Here is an 18,794-nt window from a genome sequence, read left to right as displayed (position 1 = left end):
TCATTCCGAATTGATTTGGCATGTTTCGGCGCGAATTATAGAATTGAAAAGTTCATAAACGCATAAGTCTGAATCGACGCGCGATTTGTAGTTTCGCCGTTGTTATGTATGATTTGAGACCTCGAGTAGGTCCATAATATGTTTTGAGACTTGTTGGTGTGTTCGGACGGGTCCCGAGGAGCTCGGGTGAGTTTCAGAGTAGTTTCGGACCATTTTTAGGTCATTTTTAACTGCTATTTTTTTACAACAATGTGCAAAATTTCTGATGCGCAGAACTCACTTTGGAAGCTTATATCTCGTAATATATAGGGAATCTGAAAATTATCAAAACATGAAAGTTGTAGCCCTTTGATTCTAGTTTCCAGAAAGACAAAACCATTCATCATTTGGACATTTGTACATAAAGTTACGTTCGATTGACTAAAGGCTGGTAATGCAGTTTTTGTTTGCCTGGCAGTGTACATCGCCAGAAATCTTTGATGCGCAGAGCTGACTTTGGAAGCTTATATCTCGCAATCTATAAGAAATCTCGAAATTGTCAAAACATTAAAGTTATAGCACTTTGATTCTAGTTTCCCGAAAGATAAACCATCATCATTTAGACATTTGGACAGAAAGATATGATCGATTGAATGAAGGCTGGTACTGTAATATTTGGCATGAAAGTTTTGAGACAAGTCGCATCTCAGAGATGCGACTTGCCTAGACAGAATATATATGTCTGGAGTCCGACATTGTTGCTCATTTTTAGAGTTTTAAACCTCGGTTTTGGGTGATTTCGGAGGTATTTTTCACGATTTTGAGCTGGGTAAGTATTCTTTATCCGAAATTAGTTATATTTCATAATTCCATACTCATTTACATCATGAATCCATGAATTTATGGAAGAAAAAATAGATTTTTATAAAATCTTCCAAAAATGAAAATTTAAGATTCGAAAGCCTATCTCGTGTCGAAATTCGATAATTTTTGTATGGTTGAACTCGTATCGGAATAGGTATTCAAATTTCATGCATTTTTTTGGGATTCGAGACGTCGGTCCCACTTTTGGTTTTTGAAATGCGTTTCGGATTTTAATCCAGAAAAATAGTAATTTCATGTGAAATTAATTCCTATGAGTCGTGTTGAGAATATTAAATTGTTTGTGACTAGATTTGAAGCTTTCGAACATCAATTCGCGAGGTGAAGGTTTATTGGAACCTTGAATTTGGCTGCGAAGCGAGGTAAGTATCGTGGTTAACCTTGACTTGAGGGAATAGAACCCTTGAATTATTGTTACGTGATTTTCATGTGTAACGACGTATAGGCGAGGTGACGAGTGCCTATACGTCGTCAAATTGATTGTTTGCACATTTATCTGGAAATCATAAATTATTTTAAATTATGAATTAATTATTATATTAATTATTTCTCTCATATTCCTTGCTCAATATTATGCCTTGAATCCATGCTATATTTGCTACATGCTTATTTTATTTATGTGACTTAATTGTTACTTGACATTTAGCATACTAAATATTAAATTGCCTATTTTCTCCTTAATTTCCACAATTAATTGCTACTTGCCATCACTTGTTTCTAAATAAATCATAATTATTATATGCTTGTTGTCTTACAATTTCATAATTATTATTGGTAAATTATATTATTGAGGAGCGGGTTGCAAACCCAACAGAAATGAAAGTGAATATATTGGAGGAGTGGGTTACACTCCGCAATAAAATTAATTGAAGGTGAATATATTAGAAAAGCGGGTTGCACGCCTCAACAGAATTGATTGAAAAGATATATTAAGGATCGGGTTGCACGCCGCAACGAAATTAAATGAAAATAAATATAGGGTGGGATCGGGTTGCACGCAGCAACGGAATTGAATATGAATATATTGTGGGAATCGGGTTACACGCCGCAACGGAAACTGATTTAAGTAATAATTGGTTATGACTGTCGAGTTGACTTGATTGTTGATATGATTTACCGGTTTAATTTCTATTCATGTTCTCCTATATTGTTGTTATTATTATTACTGCATACAAGTTAATGTAAGTGACCTGCCTTAGCCTCGTCACTACTTCGTCGATATTAGGCTCGGCACTTACTGGATACATGGGGTCGGTTGTACTCATACTACACTCTGCACTTCTTGTGTAGATACCGGAGTTGGTCACAACAGCGTATAGTAGATTTGCTCGGATTCAGCTATTCACAGGAGACTTGAGGTACGGTTGCACGGCGTTCGCAGCTCTGAAAATCCCCATCTACTTTAATTTAGCTGTGTATTTCTGTCAGACAACTTTATTTTTATTCAGACCCTTATTTATATTATTCTAGTAGCTCGTGTACTTGTGACACCAGTTCTGCGATAGTATTTAGACATCGCTATTATTATGGTTTACTCTGGTCTACTCGCTTTATTTCAGATTTTATTCCAGTTATTAGTTTCTTTATTATTAATTAAATTAAATTATTAAAATAAAAAAATGGTTAAAATTATTCTAACATTGGCTTGCCTAGCAAGTGAAATATTAGGCCCCATCACGATCCCGAAGGTGAGAATTTCGGGTCGTGACAAGTAAGTTTTTATGGCAGGAATTCTTTGCCGTCATTTCTCGAGTATCATTATGCCTCCTTCAGAATCGATGCGACGTATGTCACATTCATGTAATGCACATTCCACGTGGCTTCTTATGATTGGATGTGCAATTTCTAAGCACTTTTTAGAGTTTTTCCTGCGGCTGCATCAGTCACGAAGTGACGGTTCCATTATGACGCTTCAAAATGATCAATTTTAACGACGGTTGTATCTCCTTATAAATACTTCATTCTTTTTTATTTTTTTGAAACCTTCTTCCTTCTTTATCCATTAACTTAGTCCTTATTCGTATCTCTGTAACTTTCTTCTCTATTTCCATTGTTAAACATGTCTTCATCAATACCATACCCTCGCAAAGTTGTGATCGCCGACGAACTTGCTCCTTCTACTGCTCCCACTAGAAGTAGGAGAGGTGGTAGGTTTTGTAGTCTCGGTTCGTTATCTAAATGTGGTTGCTCTTCTCAAATTAGTTCTGCCAGGCCATCTTCTTCTAGACCTAGGGTTCCTCTAACCCCTAGATCTTTTTTCTAGAAATAGGGACCTAAATGAACCTGTGCGTGAACCTATAGTTGTTGAGATTGTTCCTCAAGAATTTTCTTTTGTAACAGACCGTGAGACCATGAGAAATCAGGTCTCTTCTATAGCTTCCCTTAACCCTGCTGAACTTTACCCAAGCTTAATCACTGACGGTCTTCTTTCCTTAATTCGACGAGAATGTCATTGGAAACTAGATTTTCCAGTTTTAATCCCTGGTGCCAACCAAAGGATCACCTCTTACCATGCCGGTTTTTCTTTTGTTTATACCTACCCCTTTACTATAGGGTTTAAGCCTCCCATTGATTCAGTGATCATCGAGTTTTGTCGCTACTTTAATGTGTGCCTTGGCCAGATTGGCCCCATCGTGTGGAGGGCTGTAGCATGCTTTCGTTATTTGTCGGATTTGGTCTCCGCCCCTTTTACCTTTCGTCACTTACTTCACCTTTACTCCCTCAAGTTGTTTCGTGAAGGAGTCTTTTCCCTTGTGGATAGAAGTAAAAGAGTGTTAGTTAGCCCGGAGGATGATCGGGACCGTGGCTGGTACGCCCGCTTTGTTGCTGCCCCCACTAGTGGGTTAGTGGGTAAAGAAAACATGCCTTTTCTAGAAAAATGGAACTTTGCACGTAAACTTTCTTCTTTTTATTCTCTTTTTCTTTTTATATGTATTGAATTCCTTTATGTAACTATATACCCATTTTCTTAGTGACCATGGATGTCTTTGAAGAAATTCCCGACTTCCGTGCTTGGGTAAAAAAGATGTTGACTGTTTCTCCTATGGACAAAAGATCTTGGAAATTTCTTTCTCAAAAATTCGGTTGGAAAGTGAAAACGCATGGTACTTTTCACCTTCATAATTCTTCTCCTTCTTTTACTTGTTCATATTAAAAATTTTCATCATCCCCTTTTTTTATTAGGGTTTCCTATTAGTGGAATTAGTCCCTCGTCTGTTCCATCAACCAGGCTTTCTGTAAGTCTTGCCTAGGTACGGATTTTGATTGCTTCTTCCTCCAAGAGGAAAACTAATGAAGCTCGTGGCTCTCATGATGAAGAAGAGGTAGAAGAAGGTTCTTTGGTAAGAAAAACGTGCGTCAGGAGAAGCGTGGTTTATCATGATGAAACCATTGTTTTTCATGACCATCCATCTAGTTCAATTCCTTTCAGACTCATCGACGAGCCAGAAAATACTCCTTTAAAAATTTCTGATGAAGACGTAGCTAATCCCCCACCCACTCCTGCTGATAGGTTGTTTGCCCGAGGTTTTGAGGGTGAAGAAGGCTCCGGTCCTATGAAGAATTACCTCTTTCTTCCCTTCCAATTTCATCTTCTGTTAACTCCCATATGTCTTTGCCTGATGTTACTCCGGTTGTTATTCCCGTTGATGTTTCTCATGTAGAAGTCGAGCCTTCTAGCAACAGAAGAGAGATGAAAATAGTTGTGATGGAGGCCTCTGAGGGCGGAAATTTGTTGAGGATGTCTAATAAAGTTGATGTGTGGTTGAAGCCATTGTTAGGCCCCATGGAGAAGAAGTTAGAAAGCCATAGTTCACTGACCTTAATGAATGACATTGTTCATTCTTCTCTGAAGGTATAAGTTTACTTACATTTCCTTCCTTACTTACTTTTCCTCATTCATAATTGTTCTTCCCCTACCTTTTTGTAGATTAATTTGATTGGCACAGAGCTTATAAAAAGATTTTCTCAAACTGACCAACAAATTATTGAATTGCGTACCGAGAGTGACAACTAGAAAGAAAAATTTGAAGGTCTTCAGTTGGAAAAGGAAGTTGTTGCAGAAGAGAATGGTGCTTTGGAGCACCAATGAGAATGGTTTCCGTTGAGTTAGCGGTTGAAAAAACTTCTTCCAGTCAAGTCGGGAAGGACAAGGATAGACTGGAATCCTCTTTTGTTGAACAACTTTCCAAGGCTACTGAAGAGATAAGGGGGTTGAAAAAGCTCCTTAACCAGAAAGAGGTTTATGCGAGTGAATTGGTTTAGACACTTACCCAAGTTCAGGAAGATCTCCGCACCTCTACTGATAAAATTCAGTTCTTAGAAAGTTCTCTTGCTCTTTTGAAAACAGCCTATGAAGCCTCGGAAGAAGAAAAAGAAGAGATGAGAGCTGAGATTGATCAGTGGGAAAAAGATTATGAGGCCTTCGAGGATAACTTATCGCTGGATGTTAGCTTGTATTTTCTGAATAGTCGTCTTGAGACTTTAATTGAAGCCAATTAGGATGGTTTTGACCTTAATGCTGAGATTGTTAGAGCTAAAGAAGGAATTGATAAAACTCAACAACATCAAAGCTTTTCCACACCTGAAGATGAAGGTTCTAAGGGTGATGGTGATGGACGTTTTCCTGGCGGGGCTGATGTTCAAGCCTCTTCTCCCCAATTTGATCCTTCTTCTCTCGTTGATGATGTTCCTTAGCTTTTCTCCTTTTCCTTACTCTTTTATTGGTTTTTATTTGGAACTCCCTTATGTTGCTTTTTTCTTAGTTTAACAACTTTTTGGAAGGTTTGTTTTAGTTGCCTCTGTCCTTTTAGGGTTAGATGACAAATTTATCACCCTTATTTTAGGGTTAATATATAATATTTCGGTTGCTTTTGCCGCATATTATGCTCTTTCCCTTTAATATTTGAGCTTTCTCTTACATTTAAAAATACCTTAATAGTCTGTGACTTTGATTAACACGGATTTTTATAAGAGAGGACCCTTGTATGTTAACGACACCAATGAAGATGACGTCTCATCTTCTTATTGGTGCAAATATATGAAACGTGAAGTAGACATAAAAAGAGAAATAATTTGAGGAAGTTTTATCTTTTGAACTTTCAAATAAATTACGAATGGGATTCGAAGATAATTATTTGGATGATGATTGCATAACCCTTTTTCCATCAGAAAAGTTGTAACCTAGACCGGGAATAACTCAGTATTCTGTGTGTCTTTCGGGTTTAATATCATCATTTGGTACGGGCGAGCTTTTTGCCTATCATCTAAAATGTTTAGTAAAATTCAAAAGAACAAAATAAAATTGAACTTGCGTGATACCTAACCGCGGGTATTTTCCTCGTCTAGAAGTAATACTGGTTCAAATGAATTGCATTCCAGTTTGATGGTAGTACCTTGCCATCCATGGTTTCCAACTCGTATGCTCCTTTTCCGGCGATGCCTCGAACCCTATATGGCCCTTCCCAATTTGGGCTAAACTTTCCTACTTTGGCCCCTTTTGTTAACTGGAACACCTAGGCCCCTTTTGTTGACCGAAACACCTTTTTGAGGACGAAGTCCCCAATCTTGAAGTACCTCAATCTAGCTTTCTTGTTGTAATATCTTTCAATCATCTGTTTTTGAGCTGTCATTCGAATTAATGTTGCTTCTCTCCTCTCTTCTAATAAATTCGAATTTACCCGCAACTCCTACTTATTTTCATCTTCGGTAGCATGTGTGTACCTCGTACTTGGTTCACCTATCTCCACTGTCCCCTGCATTTGGTTAACCACCAATTACGAGTCACTTTCGATCACAATTTGTTCTATACCAAGTTCTCGTGCTAATTCCAAGATTGCAATCACAGCTTCATACTCTGCCTAATTGTTAGTGATTAGATAACATTTTATTGCTTGTCTTATGACTTCCCCTGAAGGTGGAATCAGAACAATTCCTAAAACTTCTCCTTTAACGTTTGAAGAACTATGGTAAATAGGGTCCAAGTCCCCAGATTAGCTCTGTTAAATACCTGTAGTTCCTTTTCTGCTTCAGGAACTATATTCTTGCTAAAATATGCTACAAAATCTATTAAAACCTACGATTTTATTGCAGTTCTGGGCTGATATATGATATCAAACTCACTGAGTTATATTGACTGTTTAGCTAATCTACCTGATAATTTCTGTTTATGCAGTATATTCCTCAGGGGGAAAGCATTTATAACAGAAACTGGATGACATTGAAAATAAGGTCAACTTCCTAGATGCCATAATTAATGCTAAAGCAAGCCTTTCCAAGTGTGGATATCGTGTCTCATCATCTAGTAAAAATTTACTAACATAATAAATTGGGGATTGTTTACCTTTATTCTCTCGTACCAACACCACACTTACCGCCACTTCTGATACAGCAAGGTAAATGAGCAGCATTTCACTATCTTTTGGTTTGGATAGCAAAGGCCGATTTGATAGATACGACTTTGTAGGGAAGCCTCTTCATCACTGGCGTCCACATCATCGTCAATAACCACAGTGGATGCGTCTGGATCAGGTGCGACTTTCTTCACTTTCTTATTCTTGCCCTCGGTCGCAGAAGAACGCCACATTTTTTGTTGTTTGTTCTCTGCCAGGGACTCCGAGAGGAAGCGCTTGCACCAGAAGCAGATCTATTGGCACCTGTTCGGGTGAGAGCCTCCTTCATCAACCTTGCAGCCTCTACGGGATCAACCAAAACGTCCTTCTCAGAAATGGTAATAGAACCCTGTGGGAGACCTAAATCCAACAAAAGAAAAAAGGGGTGAGGTTAACCAATCTTCCTACGTACAAAGATAAAATGAAGGCAAAATCAGTTTACCCTAATTCTTGGCCCTCCACCCATACTTGGGGGCTAGCTTTTTCCACCGGCGGGTCTCAGGTGTGGTGATATCTAGAATCTTCTGAACCCACTGGTCCAGGCCTTCAACCCTTGGTGGTGTGTAACGACCCGATCGGTCATTTTATATAATTGCACCATATTACCCTTTTTATGCTTCACACATGTGTGTTTATGATTTTATGACTTGCGGGGTTGGTTAGTTTTGTTCCGAAAAGCTTTCGGGTTGATTTGGACCCTTTGATTCTTGGGTTAGAAGCCTATATTATAAATGTTGACCAAATATTGACTTTTATGAAAAAGACCCCATAACTGTGTTTTGATGGCTCAGATAGCTTTGTATCATGATTTCAGACGTAGGCGTATGCCTTCAATTGATTTCGGAAGTCTGTAGGTCATTTTTTTGTTGATTTGCCGAAATTTGGCTATTTGAAGTTGAAACGTTTGACCGTATGTTGACTTTTAACTATCGAGCTAGGAATTTGATTTTGGAACTTGGAATAGGTCCGTTATAGTATTTAGAACTTGTCTCCAAAATTTGGTGTCCTTCGGAGTTGATCTTATAGGATTCAGACGTTTAGTTGTAATTTTAGAAATTCTTGGACTTTACTTTGAAATTCATGCGTTTTAGTGTTCGATTCATAGTTTAAGATGTTATTTTTGTGTTTTGATCGCGCGAGCGAGTTCGTATGATATTTTTAGATTTGTGTGGATGTTTGGGTTGGATCCCTGAGGGCTCGGATGAGTTTCAAACATGTTTCATAATGATTTTGAACTGAAATTGAACTGTTGGTGTTGTCGGTGCTTAGTTATCACAATTGCGAGAACCAACCTCGCAATTGCGAAGACGGTAGTGGGGGTAGAGATGTCGCAACTACGACTTCCTCTTCGCATTTGCGAAGGCATCAGGATTTTGGCTATGTTCGCATTTGCGAACAATTATTCGCTTTTGCGGTTAGGACCAGCTTCGCAACTGCGAAGCCTCTATCGCAATTGCGATGATTTCGGAGGCTTTCAGGGCTCGTAAATATGAGCCCCATTCCACAATTGCGAGGGTTCGCAAATGCGAATCCTGTGTTGCAAATGCAACATCCAGCAGGTACAAAGGGCTAGGAGACGGGATTTTTGAAAATATTCTCTCATTTTTGAACTCTAGACTCGGTAGGGAGCAATTTGGAGAGGGGATTTTCACCTACAAACTTTGGGTAAGTGATTTTAATCTATTTCTAATCATATTGCATCAATATATCTTATATTTTAACATCAAAATTATGTGAATCAAAGTGAAAAATTGTGAAACCTTGCCAAGTTTTTAAAAAATAAGAATTTGAGTTTTGAGAGTCGATTTGGACTCGGATTTTGAAACTAATCACATATATGAACTCGAGGGGTCATGGATAGTCGGAATTTACCATTGGTCCCTGGTTTTGACTGGGCGTCCCCCAAGTTGACTTTTGTTGACTTTTTGGAAAAAGTGTAAAGATCTTAGCTTTATCTATTGTAATTGATTTACCTTACATTGGTTGATGATATTAAGTCGATTTTGATTAGATTTGAGCCGTGTGGAGGCAAATTTTAGGGGAAAAGCTATTTTCGAGAGTTAAATTGGCCTAGTTGAGGTAAGTATCTTACCTAACTTTGTGAGTGGGAACTACCCCTTAAGATTTGGGATTGATTGTGTCTTTTGTGCTATGTGAAAGCCGTATACGCAAGGTGACGAGTGGGTACACGGGTTGTATGTGGTATTTGACCGGTTTAGGCTACTTAGACTCTTTCTATGTTTTAATTGAATTGCCGTATCATGTTCTAGATTCTCATCATCAATCTATTCTTACTTGTATTAGTCTATCCTTACATGCCTTAAATGATTTCGTTAACACTTGTTCCACATTCTAATTGATAAATTTCTCTCATGCCTTAGTCGAACTTATTACCTCTATTATTGTTTCATGTTATCTCTTTCCTTGTTGGTTTTAATTATTTGAAATCATTGTTACCCGTTATTTCTTTCATTGTGAGTTATTCTTATTTAATATCATGGTTACACATTATCTCTCATTGTTGAGTTATTGGTGTTGAAGTTGTGAAAGTCGTTATCACGTTGAGGCGAAATTCTTATTGGTGTTGAAGTTATGAAAGTCGTTATCACGTTGAGGCGAAATGGTTATACATCTTCCTTCTTGAGCATTTTACATTCATTGTTATTATCGATATTCTTGTACACGTTGTGGTGGAGTCGTGGGCTATTGTTGTGGAAACATTGATATTGTTGATAGTTGGCAAGTTGTGATATATGGGCACTTATGGTGCGAGTTATTATTGTAATGTGATATTGACGCGCATGCGGTGGTATAAGGTAGGACTTATGTGTGTGTTGCTTGTAGGGGAACTATGTGAAGCCACGCGGCGTCATAAGATGGGCTAAAGTGCGTGTAGCTATTTCGGGAAAACTATTTTCAAAACCTATTTCAAATATAAGGCTCACACGGCGGTATAAGGAAAAATTGAGATTGAGATTGTGAATTTTGAATACGAGGCGGTATCTCGGTTGTTATTCTTGATATATATACACGAGGTGGTACCTCGGTGGTGATTTTTATTGTACACGAGGCGGTACCTCGTTGTGACTCTTGTTGTTTATCTCACGTTGCAAGAGTTTGAGTGGGAACACTTCTTATTGTTTTGTTCTTCCTTAGTTTTGTCAGTTATTATCCGTATATGATTATTGTGGTTTTCTTTAACTGATTTCTTTATGTTATTTCCGTGCTTACAATTCTGGTATTAGTTCATGTTGTTAACTATTTTGTATCAGTTATTTCTCTACTTTCCATTATTTATCCTTATTACGTATTCATACTGTTTATTTATATTCTTGTAGGTGTCTTGGCCTGGCCTTGTCACTACTCTACTGAGGTTAGACTTGATACTTACTGGGTACCGTTGTGGTGTACTCATACTATGCTTCTGCACATCTTTTTGTGCAGATCCAAGTATGTCTGCTCTTGCCGGTCGTTAGTGATTATCTGTTAGCTACATTACGGAGACTTCAAGGTATGCATGCTCGGCGTCCGTAGGTCTCAGAGTCACCTTCCTTTACTAATACTATTGTTGTATTTTTCATTCAGACAGTAATGTAGTAGGCACTCTAGTATAACTCTGTAGAGCTTATGATTCAGTTCCACGGGTCTTGGGAGTGTATTGTTGTTGATTCTGTCTTTGAAAGTTTACATTAGTAATTCAACCTTGTTTTAGTATTTTGTTAATTATTTCTGCCAAGTTAATTAACTGTTAGGCTTACATAGTCGTAGCGACTAGGTGCCATCGCGACATTCTACGGAGGGAAATTGGGGTCGTGACATGATGTCCACCGAGTTGCTGAAATAATGATAGAGAAGGATCAACAATGACATAAAATAGAAGCTTTATTAAAAAATAAATGACTGACAACTACAACGAACCGCTCCATCCATCCACGGTCGTTGTCGTCATCCATGCTGGTGAGCAAAGCATGGTGGCCACATTTGCTAAAATTTATTTCTCCCCCCCCCCCCCCCGCAACGGAAAATCTTGGGGGAGTAGAGGTTCATCATACGAGCCTAGGTGAGGTTCTCTTTCGTTTCCTGGCATAGCCACCGCAGACATGCCACTTTTTGCCATACCAAAGGGCCCACATGTGCCAAACAAACCAGGTATCGGTGGCACAACTCCAAAATCATGGGGTCAAGTCTCCCGCTCAAAGAAAACGCACCCAAAGTGAATAGGTACGTGTAAACGTACGTAAAGCCCTTCTTAGTGAAGGTTACTCACTCCACCAGATAGGGAGCATTGATGTTCACGTAGTGGCAATCAGAGTCCTCCTTCACAACAGGAATGGTGGAAGGGTGAATAGAAGAGCGGTATTTGCCAACAACCCAAGTGCCGGAGTTTGAAGAAGGGAACTTCTCTTCGAAGTCCTTGGCTATGTTGAGATGTTTGGGGATGATGGTGCTTACCGTGGGGGGGGGAGGGGGGGTCAGCATCAAAGTCGATTTCTTTATCTTTGCTCGTCTTCGGGCTCCCGCCGAAGAGAAGATCGGAGTTCTTGGAAGAGTTAGTGAAAGAAGCCATGATCAGCAGAAGGTGATAAGAGTTCTTTGAAGAAGATTAAAAAAATGATGAAAGCAGAAAAGCGTTAAATGCAAAGAAGTTGAGAGAGTTTGTGAAACTGTTAAGTGTAAAAGAAGAAGAATGAGGCGTATAAGTAAAGGAATAGGCGGCTAAAATTGTGGCCATGATTACTTTGAGAACCGGCGAAGATATTGCTAAATCATGGAGTAACACGTATTCGAGGTATTAAATGCGAAGAGACGTGCGTCTTATCAAGCGTCAGAAACTTTTCAGAAGGGTTCAAAAAATTTTCCACCAAGAAATGAATCTTCACCAACTTCCCGGCGACACAAAGATATGCCACCAAAAATCAGGGGGACTATCTGTATAGGATAAAATTGGTTCATATTAAATGCTCGAAGGACGGAGTGACACGTGGAACCGGGAGGCAGACGGAAGATGAAGCGAGTGGAAACCAAGATCGAGGACAACAACTTCGGTTGGCATCGAGTAGGCCCCGAAGGGAACATTATCAATGAGAGCAAACAAATATTTGTTACCAGATGACATTCAATGAAGAATATTCCTCAATATTAAATACGCATTCGTTAGAGAGAATTTGGACATTCATGACCCGCTGTTACATATTCATCAATGACCCCCATTATTGTCATTTAAGAGAGGCTTGATCTTAGGACCTTGTTCCCTAGGTATAGCTATAAATAATGACTTCAACAACCATTGTAAGATGCGAAAATTCTAACAAACTTATGCTACACACTATCCCAAGATGAATAATACTTTATTTTCTTTCTAACGTTATTCTTATTGCTGCCTTGGGAAGCCTTGCTCCTGGAACCAAGTTGTCTGCTATTTTATCTCGAATTCAACGTTAAGTCTTGCATTTTATTTAATTTATTTATTATTTTGGGATCAAATCAATTCGCTTGTCTATAAACCACGCTATAAATTTAACTGTACCGTTTTATGGACAAACAGTAAGCAAATGAAAAAATTGTGCTATTTGATGTACTAATATTCCCAAATTTTGGTTGTGGCATTTGACTATTTGTAATATCTACAAAATACATATGAATTTTGATTATCTTATTGTTTCCTGCAAAATTGACAGATAGTTAGGGTGTGCTTGGTATAAAGGAAATTATTTAAAAACAAATATTTTTCAGTTTTTTCATATTTGGTTGACTTAAATATTTTGGAAAATATTCTCCTCGTAAACTCTTTTTTCTTCTATTAGAGAAAAATAACTTCCCTATCAAAAGGGAAAATATTTTTCAAAACTCTTTTTCAACCTTTCCTACTCTATTTCCTACCCACACCTCAACCACCAGCACCTCCTATCCCACCCCAACCCCAACCCCAACCCCCAACCCTCACCCTTACCCTACCGATCTCCATCCCGACCCCTAGACCCCAACTTACCACCTTTCCTCGCTCTTACCCATTTTGTCTCACATGGATTTTCTAAATTGTATATTCTTTTAAAAATACTTTTTGTTACCTAATTAAACACCAGAAAAATAAGTAAGAGAACCACTTATTTTTTAACCCTTAATTTCGGTTAAATTTTGTAGCTTAAGCTTTTTGCCTATAGAGATTGGAGTGTGGGTCAAAATACACGAGAAAACGACACTGTATGGTCATTCAAAGATTCTAGTAGCCCATATTTTCATTACTGACCAGAAATGGCCTTTCGGCCTAATTTATTTGCAACGTGTAGCCATTATCTATTTCCAATGCATTTAGTTTTTCAAGACAACATTTATTCCTAGCCTTTTTATCTTTCTCTCATTCTATCCAATGCACATATTTTTCTTCCCATTACTACTTTCATTTCTATCCTCTTCCTTTCTCACCCTCTTTCTCACCTCTTTCTTTGTATCTTTTTCGGCTTTCTTTTATCTTTCTTTGGTTATTTTTTTTTTCATTTTCCTTCCCTTCTCTATCTCCCATTTCATATTTATATTTTTTTTCTTTATTTTTTACTTCACACTGGAAAACCCATACGAGTCATACCCAGCGAACCTAGAAAAATCACAATTTTTTTTAATTCAATTCTTAAAAAGATTTACTCAATTACGATACATGATACAAGAGTGGCAGCAAAAGTCGTGGGATTTTCTAGTCAAGCTTCTTCTTCTACTTCTTCTTCTTTGGTCATAATAGTGTTTTGTGAGTGAAGATCTTTTACAGTAAGTATCGATGGTGGGTCTGAATTTAATAGGGTTAGTTGGATTGATACTTATATGTAACTTTGTATATATATATATATATATATATATATATATATATATATATATATATATATATATATATTAAATATCAAAAACCCTTACGTTGTATAAATTTTGTATATAAGTGTATCCTATATTTTTCAGTGTATATTATAAAAATTATATATAAAATATATAAAAATTATATATATACTATTACATTGTATAAAATTTCTATATAAAGTGTATCCTCTATATTTTAGTGTATCCCTAATGTATCATTAGTGTATATTCATGGCTCTGACTTCTTTGCAGCGACTTTACAAATGTATATATGGCATATAATAAGTGTATATGTACAATTATATAATTTATATACACTGTTTATACAATGTAAATGTTGTTGGTGGGTTGTCAGTGTTTTGCGAGATGTTTTGGAGGTTGGGGCTTCATGATTCTTTTGGGATGAATTTATGTGCATTTCCTGGGAAGAAGTAAAGGGTGAAGTGTATTTCTTCTTCTTCTTCTTCTTTTTCTTCTTCTTCTACTTCCATGGATTCTAAAGGTCTTTGTATAGAGATGTATAATTAGTGTATTTCTTGTACAATAAATGTATATTTAGTGTATCTTTATGTATAATCCATATATCTATATACACTTTGAGTTTTTATACAGTGTACATTGATTATGCAGTGAAATGCTCTTTGTATACAGTATATATATATATATATATATATATATATATATATATATATATATATATATATATATATATATATACACACACACACACACAACTATGAGAAGTTTTTCAGTCTTTGGGTTATTTTTTATGAGAAAGAAAAAGAGAGATGAAATTGTATATACACTAATACATTGTATAGATTTTGTATATAAAGTGTATCCTATGTTTTTTGGTGTACCCCTAAAATATCTTTAGTGTATTCTAAGCGTTGTAGAGTATCCAAAGTATATATATTGTTCTACGATGTATAAAAAGTGTATATATTATTCTGCAATGCATAAGAAGCGTATATATTATTCTATGATGTATAAAAAGTGTATATACAGTTCATACTAGCGTAAAATATGTATATTATTTGTACAAGGTATACATCACCTTCTTCCTTTTCTTCTTATATCATGAGTATTTTTGTTTATGCAATATCATATATTTTTTTAGATTAGATCAATAAAAAATTTAGGCTCTTAGTAAAAGATAGTTTTTTTATAATTTATGTGTAATAGGAAGAGTTTGAAAGTTGCAAAGGTGAAAGTGCTCAAATTTTAACCCCCCCCCCCCCCCCCAAAAAAAAGAAATCTGAAACATAAAAGGAGATGAAAGTGTTTGAAACTTAAAAAATTAATGATTTTTCCGTGTGTCATAACAAACTAACAAACAAAAAAATTAATCCTAAAATCTAAAAGAAACTTTTTTATAGACGTAAAAGGAATTGAAGATTAGGCGGCCGCTGGTTTTTTAGTTGTAATTGCTAGCCCTTGTAATTGATTTTGAGCTATAAATTGTATGGTGTATTTTGTGGCTACTGATTGTCATTAATTTTTTCCGGATGGCTAGAAGTGATAATTGCTCAAAATACACGGTGGTAGCCAAGGATGGGCCGAAATAATAGTAAAGAGCCCAAACAAAGTGTAGCCCAACCTGCCTAGGGCTCTAATTCTATAATTTCGCTCACTTTGCCCTTATAAATAAAGCCACCATGTCTCTGTATCTTTGCTCCTTCTAATGTCAATCAACTCTCTTCTCAAATTGTGCAGCTTAAGCTTTCTTATAATTTTCTTATATGAAGTGGATCTTTGGTTTATAGTTATTTGTTTTTCTTTTATTTTGGTTGCTGTTATGAAATAAAGACCTCTTTTGTCTCTGATGATGAACAAAATATAACTTTCGTTCTTCTGAGATTAACTATGCGGAAAGTTTATGGAGACCTGAACTGAAGAGACAAAAGAGGCATTAATTTTATTTTGTTTTAAATTTTCATTGCTAAAACGAGGTTGCTATTTTTCATATTATCAAAATTCTCCTATTTTAATAAAACATGTTGAGGTTCATTTTGATGCTATATAAAATGTGATTCACTTATAGTTATTATTATTACATATTTAAAAAGATGAAAATATATTTACTACATAATACCAAATTTATTTTATATATATTTTGGCAAGTGGTTAGGATAATCATTTTGGGTTAGGAAGGGATTTTCATCCTTTCATACCACATTAAAAAGTTTTTTTTTGTAAGTACTAGAGCTAATGGCCTACAATTCACATTTTGAACATATTCGAAATTGTAACATTATAGAGAAACGTTCCAAAGGTTCTCTGTTCAAGATTTGCTATGAAGCAATAAATAGATAAATATAATTAGCAAAAATAAAATATACGGACAAAACTATGTACAGTATGCTGTTTTTAACTTGTGTACCAATTAATATTTGTGGAAGATTGAAGCAATTTTAGCAGTTCAATTATCTCCGAAAAAATTTGGACAGAGTAACCCGTGGACTTGTCGAGTGAAATTTATATGGTTTATATCATGACGAACTGCAAATTTGTACAGTTTAATGTAGGAAACAATAATGTGAATTAGGTCAACGATCAAGTTATAACCTAACCTACAAAAGTAGCCAGTATTGTTTCCCAAAAAGCATGAATCCCATGTTTTTGTGGTTCAAATCCAATCAAAATTGAGTATAATAATAGTTAGTTTCTGCTTTCCTAGTCTTATGAGTATATGGGGAGTTGTGTACTTAATGGACAAAGTATCAAGAGCTAGGTTAGACCTTTGAGGGAGGGAGAGTATACCCAGTACTTTGTTCATCTATGACTTAAGAGAATAACTTTGTGCAAGCATCCATTCCTCGTTTTGATGGTCATTATGATCATTGGAACATGCTCAAAAAGGTCCAAAGAGTTTTGGGCAGTCGTTGATGATGGGATTCAAGAACCTGGAGCGTATGTTGTTCTAACAAATGCTCAAAAGACAGAGCTTGAAGCACACAAGTTGAGAGACTTGAAGGCAAAGAAATATCTTTTCCAATCCATTGATCGTTCGATGTTGGAAACAATTCTTTGCAAGGATACGTCAAAGCAAATCTGGGACTCCATGAAGAAGAAATACCAAAGGAATGCAACAGCAAAGCGAGCACAACTTCAAACTCTACGCGGTGAGTTTGAAACCCTGCGTATGAAGTCGGGAGAGTCGTCTCACGCACAATGGCAATTGCCGAATTCATGGATAGAGGCTTGCAGATGTTACCATCGTCTAGAAGATCCATGTTGCCTAAATTTAATTTTGTTATCTACTCCATTGAAGAATCGAAAGATTTTGATACTCTTTCGCTTGATGAACTACAAAATTCTTTGATGGTTCATGAGCAGAAAATTGTTAAGCAAGATACGGAGGAGCAAGCCTTGCAAGCAGTGGAAGGGAAGAAACTCAAACAAAGCTGAAGAAGAAACTCACAAAAAGAATGGTCAGCATGGTCGTGATCAACAACACTCATCAAATGGGAAGCCAAGGTCTGCAAATAAGTCCCACATTGAGTGTTATAGGTGTCACATGTATGGCCATTATCGTTCTGAATGTCGTACAAATTTGAAAAATGTACGTGGAGAACTCTAATTTTACAGAAGTAACTGAGACGTAGGAGGAGGTTTCTTTGTTGATGGTGTATCAATCCACAGAAAATCGCCACACGGATTTATGGTATTTAGATACAGATTGTAGTAACCATATGTGTGGAGAAAAATCTGCATTTTCTGAATTAGATGAAACTTTTCGCACAACAGTCAAGTTAGGTGACAATTCCCGACTTGCTGCCAAAGGTAAAGGGAAGGTAAAAGTTCAAACAAAATCTTCATCTGTGCATATTATTTCTGATGTGTTCTTTGTACCGAATTTAAAGAAAAATCTTATTAGTGTGGGTCAACTTCAAGAGAACGGCTATGATGTGTCTATCAAGCATGGAATTTGCAGAATCCTAGATTCTAATCTTGGGTTGATTGCTGAAGCTAAGATGACTGCAAATAAACTTTTCCCGCTTCATGTGCAAGATATTGGCTCTACCAATTTTTGTTTTTCGACGAAGTTGGATAGTCAAGCATGGCTCTGGCATTACAGATATGGACATCTAAATTATGGAGGACTAAAACTATTGCAGCAGAAGAAGATAGTTTCTGGTCTTCCTGATTTTGATATTCCAGCAGATATTTATGAATATTGTGTCGTTGGAAAGCAATCTTGCGATAGCTTTCCTAAAGGAAAAGCGTGGAGAGCTAAAGGCAGTTGGAACTAGTTCACTCAGATATTTGTGGACCAATAAATCCAATTTCCAATGGAGGAAAACGTTATTTTATAACGTTTATTGATGAATTTAGCAGGAAGAAATGGGTTCACTTTTTGCAAGAAAAATCTGAAGCTTTTATAGCTTTTAGAAGCTTCAGAGCTCTTGTTGAAAAGGAGACAGGATGTTCCATACAGATTTTTCACACGAATCATAGAGGGGAGTTTCCTTCACAAGAATTTATAAGTTTTTGTGAATCTCATGGGATACGTCGGCAACTTACAGCAGCTTATACTCCTCAACAAAATAGAGAATGTGAGAGGAAGAATCGGACAATCGTGAATGTTGTGCGGAGCCTTTTGCGAAAGAGTCATGTTCCTAGAGTTTTTTGGCCTGAAGCTGTTTTTCTGGAGTGTCTATGTTTTGAATAGAAGTCCTTCTCGTGCTATTCAAAACA

General features: G+C 36.7%; 1 non-coding gene across 1 annotated transcript; it reads left to right on the top strand.

Moving 5' to 3' along the window:
* Positions 1–15,911: 15,911 nt before the first annotated feature.
* LOC142169347 (small nucleolar RNA Z159/U59) lies at positions 15,912–15,995 on the top strand. Its single transcript, XR_012699055.1, has one exon. It is a non-coding gene; the product is annotated as a small nucleolar RNA Z159/U59 (small nucleolar RNA).
* The last annotated feature ends 2,799 nt before the right edge of the window (positions 15,996–18,794 follow it).

The sequence above is a fragment of the Nicotiana tabacum genome, chromosome 14 (assembly GCF_000715075.1).
Source record: "Nicotiana tabacum cultivar K326 chromosome 14, ASM71507v2, whole genome shotgun sequence".
In the NCBI taxonomy this organism is placed as follows: Eukaryota; Viridiplantae; Streptophyta; class Magnoliopsida; order Solanales; family Solanaceae; genus Nicotiana; species Nicotiana tabacum.
This window is presented reverse-complemented; position numbering and strand designations above follow the sequence as displayed.